A 7499-nucleotide genomic window follows, 5' to 3' on the forward strand; every position below is an offset into this window, starting at 1 on the left:
CTGTTGAGAATTTTTTAAAGGACTTCCTTTATCTGGTTTTCTTAAAACTATTAGACAATTTCAGTTAAAAATAAAGGTAAGCTTCAAGCTTTTCACTGAACTCTTTAAAAGAATTAAATAAATTAATTAATTAATTAAATAAATTTATTAATAAATAAATTTATTAAAAAAAATAAATAAATTTGAAAAATAAATTAAAATTGAAAAAAAAATAATTAAAATAAAAAAAATTAAAATTAAATAAATAAAAATTGAATTCAAAAATAATTTATAAAATTAAATTAAAAAAAAAACAAAATTAGGTAAATCTCAAGTTATTTTTAAGAAAATTTTCTTAGAATTGTTTCCTCGATAATTGAAAATTTTCTACTCCTAAACCTTCTCGTTGCTGATCCTGATTCTAAGAAGATTCTAAATTCTAAGAATTTCTTAAAAATTAATTGAAATTTATTTTTTTTTGTTAATTTTGTTTATTTTTTTTAATTTGGTGCATTCCATTCTAAAAAATACCGAAATCCCGGATTTTAAATTTACCTATAAAAGTACAGATCTTATTACCCTATCTTGATGTCCATCCGAAAATAATTTTGCTAAGACAACATTTATTTTCGATTATTTTAATTAATTTTTATCAATGGTTCAAAAAAATATTTTTTTTTTTATTTATTTTTTTAATAAATTTATTTAATTAAATTTAATAAACTATTTTTGAATTTCTTCTTTTTTGATGGAATTACTTTTTCTGTTTATGAAGAAATCGGTAAAAATTAATTTTTAATAAATTTTTTTTTTAATTTTTTTTATTTAATTAATTTTAATATTTTTTTTTTCAATTTTTATTTTATTTTTTTTTAATTTTTTTTTTTTTCAATTTTTTTTATTACAATTTTTATATTGATTTTGCTCTACAAAATTTGTTCCTGAGAGGTAATCTCGAAAACTGTACGTCTCATAGCATATGTTTCATGGAGAAAAATGTCAGTTATGATAGGCCTGAGGTTTTTCGCGGAAAAAATTTGAAGCAGTTGAAAGCTTCAAAAAAAATTTTTTTTTTCTATTTTTTTTTTAATATTTTTAAATGTTTGTTATGTTTGTTTATTTTTTTTATTTAATTTAATTTACTTAATTAATAAATTTTTTATTTATTTAATTTTTTATAAAATATTTTAAATGTAAAATTTTTTATTTAATTTTAATTTATTTATTTATTTTTTTGATCCAAGTTGCCTTCAAAAGTATTTTGTTTACTAAAAACCACTTTTCATATTACAAGAAAGAAAAAAACAGAAAATCCCAAGCATAATATCACTCTGAAAACTTTCCCAACTACTTTTGTGTGTTTTAATCGTGTTTCAAAATGAATCTTATCCTAATTTGTGTTTTACTATTTTCCTTAATCCAATAACTCAACACACCCCGAAAAGCCATAAAACTCTTGTTTTGTAACACTTGTAAAGCAAATTTACGAGTTTAGTTTGAGAATAAATGTTTATGCGGTTTCATTTTATTTTATTCCGTTGTTTTGTTTTTTTTTTCTCGCAAAAATTATATGCAGCCGATATTCCACAAAAATTATTTATCATGAAAACTGATCATTTTCCCGCATTTTCCTCTGTTCGCAAGAAATGAGGAGGAAAAAAACATCTTTTGTAGTTTATTCAATAAATCAAGCGGTCTTTATGTGCGAAAATGCTTTTCCACTTAATAGAATACACAAAAAGGAGAGTATTTAACGTCTTCAGCATGAAGCAAAGAAACAGCTTCGTGTCATTGAATGATTGTTCATATTTTTCTTACTCATGTTCTGCTTTATTGTTCATTTGCCTAAAAAAATTTTTTTACCCACATAATAACACAAAAAATTGCGTCAAAAACAATTCTTGAGCTAGAATGACACGAAATATGAGAAGTTGGAGTTGGCGTGAAAAATTAATGGACTTGAGTGTATTTTAAAATTTTTGATTAAAATTAATGGATTTCGAATTAATTTAATTCTGAATTAAATTTATTCTTAAAAAATTAACAAAAATATTTTTTAAAAATATTTAAATTTTTATTTTTAATTTGTAATGAAATTAATTTAATTTTTTTAAATAAAAAATAAATTTTTTAATTAAAATTATATTATAAATTAATAAAAATAAAATTAAATTAATTTTCATTTGTAATCAAAATATTTTTATGCTAAAAATTTTCAAAATTATTTTTTTTTATAATAAATATTGTTGTTAATTAATGTTTTCATATTTTTGTAAATAATTTTAATTAAATTATTTTAATTTTTATTTTAATTGAATTATTTATTATTTATTTTTTAGTTTTTACTTCAACTTTTTTTGCAATATTTTTTTTATAGTTCCTAATTCTAAAATAATTTCAAATATATATTTTTAGAAAAAAAAAAAATATTGAGTAATTTTTTAATTAAATAATTTTTAATTAATTTAATTTAATGGAATTTTTGAATTTTATAATTCTTCTTTGTAATTTAAAAAATATTGTTTTTTAATTTTTTTAAAAATAATTTTAAATTACGAAATTTAAAAAAAAATTTAATTTAATAAATATTTCTGTTTAAAAATATAATTTAAATTATTAAACTTAATTTAAAAAAATATTTATTTTAATTTTGTTGAAATGTAATTTTTTAAATTAATAATTACTTTTTAATTAAATTTATTAATTTAATTTTATAATTTAAAAATAAATAAAATTATTTTTCTTAATGTTAACTGTTAATATTGTAATAAAACTAAATAATAATTATTGAAAAAAAAAATAGATTTAATATTTTATTTTTAAAAAATTCTTCAGATTAATTTAATTTAATTTAACTAATTTTAATTTATTTTAATTTTTATTTTATTTAATTTATTTTAAATTTTTCTTAATTTTTTTTTTATTAAATTTAATTTTTTACAGACAGATGCTAGCCTCAAATTTCCAAAAAAAAAAGCTTCCAAAACGCTTTTCAAACACACAAAAAACCAAAAAAAAATAATGAATTTATTTTACCACAAAACATCACAAGTAGGAAGCGCGAATGTAGGACACGCGTTACGCAAATAATAAAATAAACGATCATGCTTTAGACAAACAATGAACGTTATGAATGGCAAAGCAGGGATGATGCGAACGATGATGATGATACGAACCACCCTTCTTGTGTTTTATTACGCGAGCACACACACAAAAAAAAACTCGACGCACAAAACAATGTCAAATTTAGATAACACAAAACGCGCAGGAAGCAAAAAAAAATAAAGAAAAAACGAGAGAGAGATAGAGAAATCTCGTCAGTATTAAGCTTCTTAATATTTTCATCCATCAAATCCCTGAAGAATAATCACATTCATGTTTCATTCATGCATGCGTCTTCTGTTTTTTTGCGAGAATATCGAAACGTTTATTTAAGACGGCAAACCGTTTTAATTATGTGAACGTCACGAAATGCGTGTCTTTTCATGTCGGTCATGCCCTCTTAACGATGGCCCTTTGTCCGCAATTTCGTAAGTAGCACAAGCGGATTATTTTTTTCTCCTTTTATCTGATTTTCCAAACAAAACAAAAAAATACCCGAATTTGCATTAAATTTCTCCATCAAAATAAAAATTTCATCGTCATTTTATTGATTCGCAGAAAGAAAAAAAAATATCTCGTAAAACGCACGGAAATCGATACTAATCTTATCAATTATTCAAAAGTATCAAACACAAAAGAATGTTAAACAAAGGACAATATTCAATTTTAGCTCGTACAATTTTTCCTCATTTTATTCATTATTCAGAAAAATTATTTTTTTTTTGCTACGAGGCAAAATGAAACTTTTTTTTCTTCTTCTTTGGTACGATAATGAGGAGTTACTAAAAAAACGACAATAATAATTATAATAAAAAAAATATCTCCAGAAACCAATTTTGTGTTCGCCAGATATCCAAATCAATTTTGATAACAGACGTTTCTTTGTTGCTGCTTTTAATGAATTAAAAATTTAAGGAACAAAAAAAAAGTTTTGCTTCAGCTGATAGTGAACAAAAAATAATAATAATATTAAAATAGGCCACAGCGATTTATTTTAATTTATTTTTTAAAAAAATATTTTTTTTTGTGATTGTCTGTCTGTTTTAAATATTTTTTAATTCTGAGTTTTTTTTATATGTGTAACATATTTTTAAGAAATTTTTGTGGAATCTTAGAAAAAATTTTTTTTTTATTTAATTTTTTGTAAGTTTTTGAATAATTAATTTTATTTTTTTAATAAATTTATTTTTTTTTATTTATATTGTTATTTTTTTTAAATATTTATATTTTTTTTTAATTTTTAAATTTATTTTTAAAAATTTTCTGACACTTTAAAACAATTGTTAATTGTTAAAAATGTTAATTTATTTAAAATTTCTGTTTGAATTTTTTTCATGACTCACCGGTTAAAATATATTAAATAAATAATTCAAAAATTAAAAAAAAATCTAAAAAATTTGAAAAAAAAAATTAAATTTAATATTAAATAATAATTTTAAATATTTTAATAAATAAAACAAATAATTTTTTCTAAAATTTCTATAATTTTTATTTTTTAAAAAAAAATATTTTCAAAACATTTAAAAATAATAGAAGTTTAAAAAAATAAAATTGTAATATTTTTTTTTATTTAACTTCAATATATAAATTAATTTTTTTTTTTTTTTTGAATAATTTTTAAATAAATTAATATTCACTTTAAAAATATTTTTAAAAATTATTAAAATAAAAAAAAACCCGGATAATAATTAATAAAGAAATGATAAAGAATCAATTCAATAAATTTTGATTTATCAATTATCCAAGATTAAATTTAATAATTATTAATCTAAAATATATTAAAAATAATCAAAAATTAAAAGTTGAAAAAAAAATTAAATTTAATCTTAAATAATTAAAATTTTTTAAAATTAAAACATTTATAAATAAAATAAATATTTTTTTTAATTTTATTTTTTAAATAAATTTATTTTAAAATATTTTAAAAAATAATAAACATTAAAAACAAATTAATTTAAATATTTTTTTTTTTCAATATAAATTAATTTTTTTCTGATTAATTTTAAAATAAATGAAGATTTACTTTCAAAATATTTTTAAAAAATTATTATAATTAAAAAAAAATCGGGAAAAATTCAATAAATTTTAAATTATTTTATAAATTTTAATTCATGGAATTATTATGACTAAAAATAAATAAATAATTATTTATAATTAAAATTTAATAATTATTAATGAAAACAATTATTAATAATATTAAACATTTAAAAAAAATAATGATTTATTGGTGAAAACATTAAAAAATCTTAAAAATATTCATTAAGTTTTATTTAAAAAAAAATAAGGATATAATTTATTAAAAAATAAATAAATAAAATAAATATATTAAATATCCATAATAATTTTTTAAAATTCAAAAAATAAATTACAAAAATGCACTCAAACAAATTTATTCATAAAAAAGGAATTTCCCAGCCTTATTTTATTCCGTGTTATAAATAATATTATTCGACGTTATGCAAATGCCTGTCTCATCTCTGAATTAACGACGTGACGTACGCCACATCAGCGAAAAAATATTTCATCAACTTTTCTACAAACAACGAGCGTAGGTATAATTGAAACTATTTTCTCCCTTATCTCGTCAAAAAAAAAATTGTCACTTCAATATTCCATTGCGATCGTGTCTCCCGTACTGTGTCGTCAGATGTCTGAAAATCACGTGCTTAAGAAATAATTTTTTTTTTTGAGAAAATCGTCAAGGAGGAGCTGAGCTGCCACTTCTGTTGGTTGATTTGATGAGTAAATGCAGAAGAGGAATCCATATTTTTTTTTAGCAAAACTTTTTACAGTCTTATCACGTAAAATTCGTAAAAAAAAAGTTTTGTGTTCATTTTATGGTCTGGTCCGGTTTATTTTATGGTTTTAACAAAAGAAAGATGCTCTTTCATTGCCTCTTTTTATTATTTTTCTGGTATTATTCTGGTGTCTAGTTGGAAAAAAATTTTTTTCTTATTTTTAGCAAATGAACAATTTTCGGTACCCAACGGAGGAGAGGTGTATGAATAAATTTTTGGCAGTTATTGGATTGGCTCTTATCTGTCGGATGAATGGCAAAAAATGGAAGTCAAGAAGGATAAAAAACTCAAATTAACATAAAATGTGTTGGATAGGTCATTTCGAGCAAATTTGCATTGCAAGTTTTAAAAATCATCAACTTTTTGATAGACAACCGCACTAACGAAAAAAACACGAATTTGCTTTTAATTCTGGTTTTTCTCTTGAAAAAAGTTCATTAGAAATTTATTTTGATGCAAACAAAGACAGGTGTGAGCAAAATCGTGATAGATGAGGATGCGAAAAAAATTGCAATAAAATTGTCACTCAATTCAAGCCGTTTGGAAAAATTTTGTTTTAAAAAGTTTTCGTGGATTGTTCAATTTTTTATTTGGTTTATTTTTGTTTCTCTAAGTTTTTTTTTCAATTTTTGTATTTTTTTTTATATTTTGTAATTTATTATTTTAATTTTTTTTAAAATTATTTTTTTTTAGTTTTTAATATTTTTTTTATAAATTTTTAATTTTATTTTTTTTAACAAATTTATTTTATTTTAATTTTTCTTTAATTTTTAAAATAATTTTTTAATATTTTTTTTTTAAATTAAAAAAAATTATACCTATTATTCAAAATTTCTTAAACTTTATTTTCAAATTCTGCATTATTAATATTTTTTTCTGATTTAGTTCGTTTATCAAATTTATTTATTTTTTTTATCTTATTTTATTTTTTTTTTATTTAACTTAATTTAATTTAATTCAATATAATTTAAATTATTTAATTTAATTCAATATAATTTAAATTATTTAATTTTATTTTATTTTATTTTTTTTATATTTTATTTTATTTTTTTATTTGATTTTAATTATTTTTTTAATTTTTTTTGCAGTTTCATTCAAATTTTGAAAGCAACGGGTGTTTGGCGAAACTATACGTTTCCGAGCATATGTTTCATGGAGAAAAATGTTAGTTTTGACGTCCTAGAAGTTATGCGCGAAAAAAAATTCAAGAAAATTTTCACTCAAACCCTTTGGAAATTTTTTGATTTTTTTTAATTTAAAATTTTTTAACCACGTGACTTAATTTTTATGTTAAAGGACAGATGAGTAAAATTTTGATAATTTTTTTTTTCGAATGAAGTTAAACTCAAACTTTTCAATATGTTCCAATTTGACTGCGATCGGTTTCCGTTTTGCTCCAAATAGTTTTTTTTGTCGTCGTCGTGAGTGTCACGTACATTTGACATAAATTTTCGCTACGCATGATTTGACCCTTGTCTGAAATTTAATTTTAGTGTCGATGTTATAAATTTTATGCATACACAACGAGCTGCGATGCCGAAAAAGGACACCAAACCGAGCAAATTTTTATATTTATTTATTTATTATATAAACATCAAAAAAAAAAAAGTTGTAGTGTAT

Source organism: Culicoides brevitarsis, chromosome 3 (genome assembly GCF_036172545.1).
Source record: "Culicoides brevitarsis isolate CSIRO-B50_1 chromosome 3, AGI_CSIRO_Cbre_v1, whole genome shotgun sequence".
Taxonomy (NCBI): domain Eukaryota; kingdom Metazoa; phylum Arthropoda; class Insecta; order Diptera; family Ceratopogonidae; genus Culicoides; species Culicoides brevitarsis.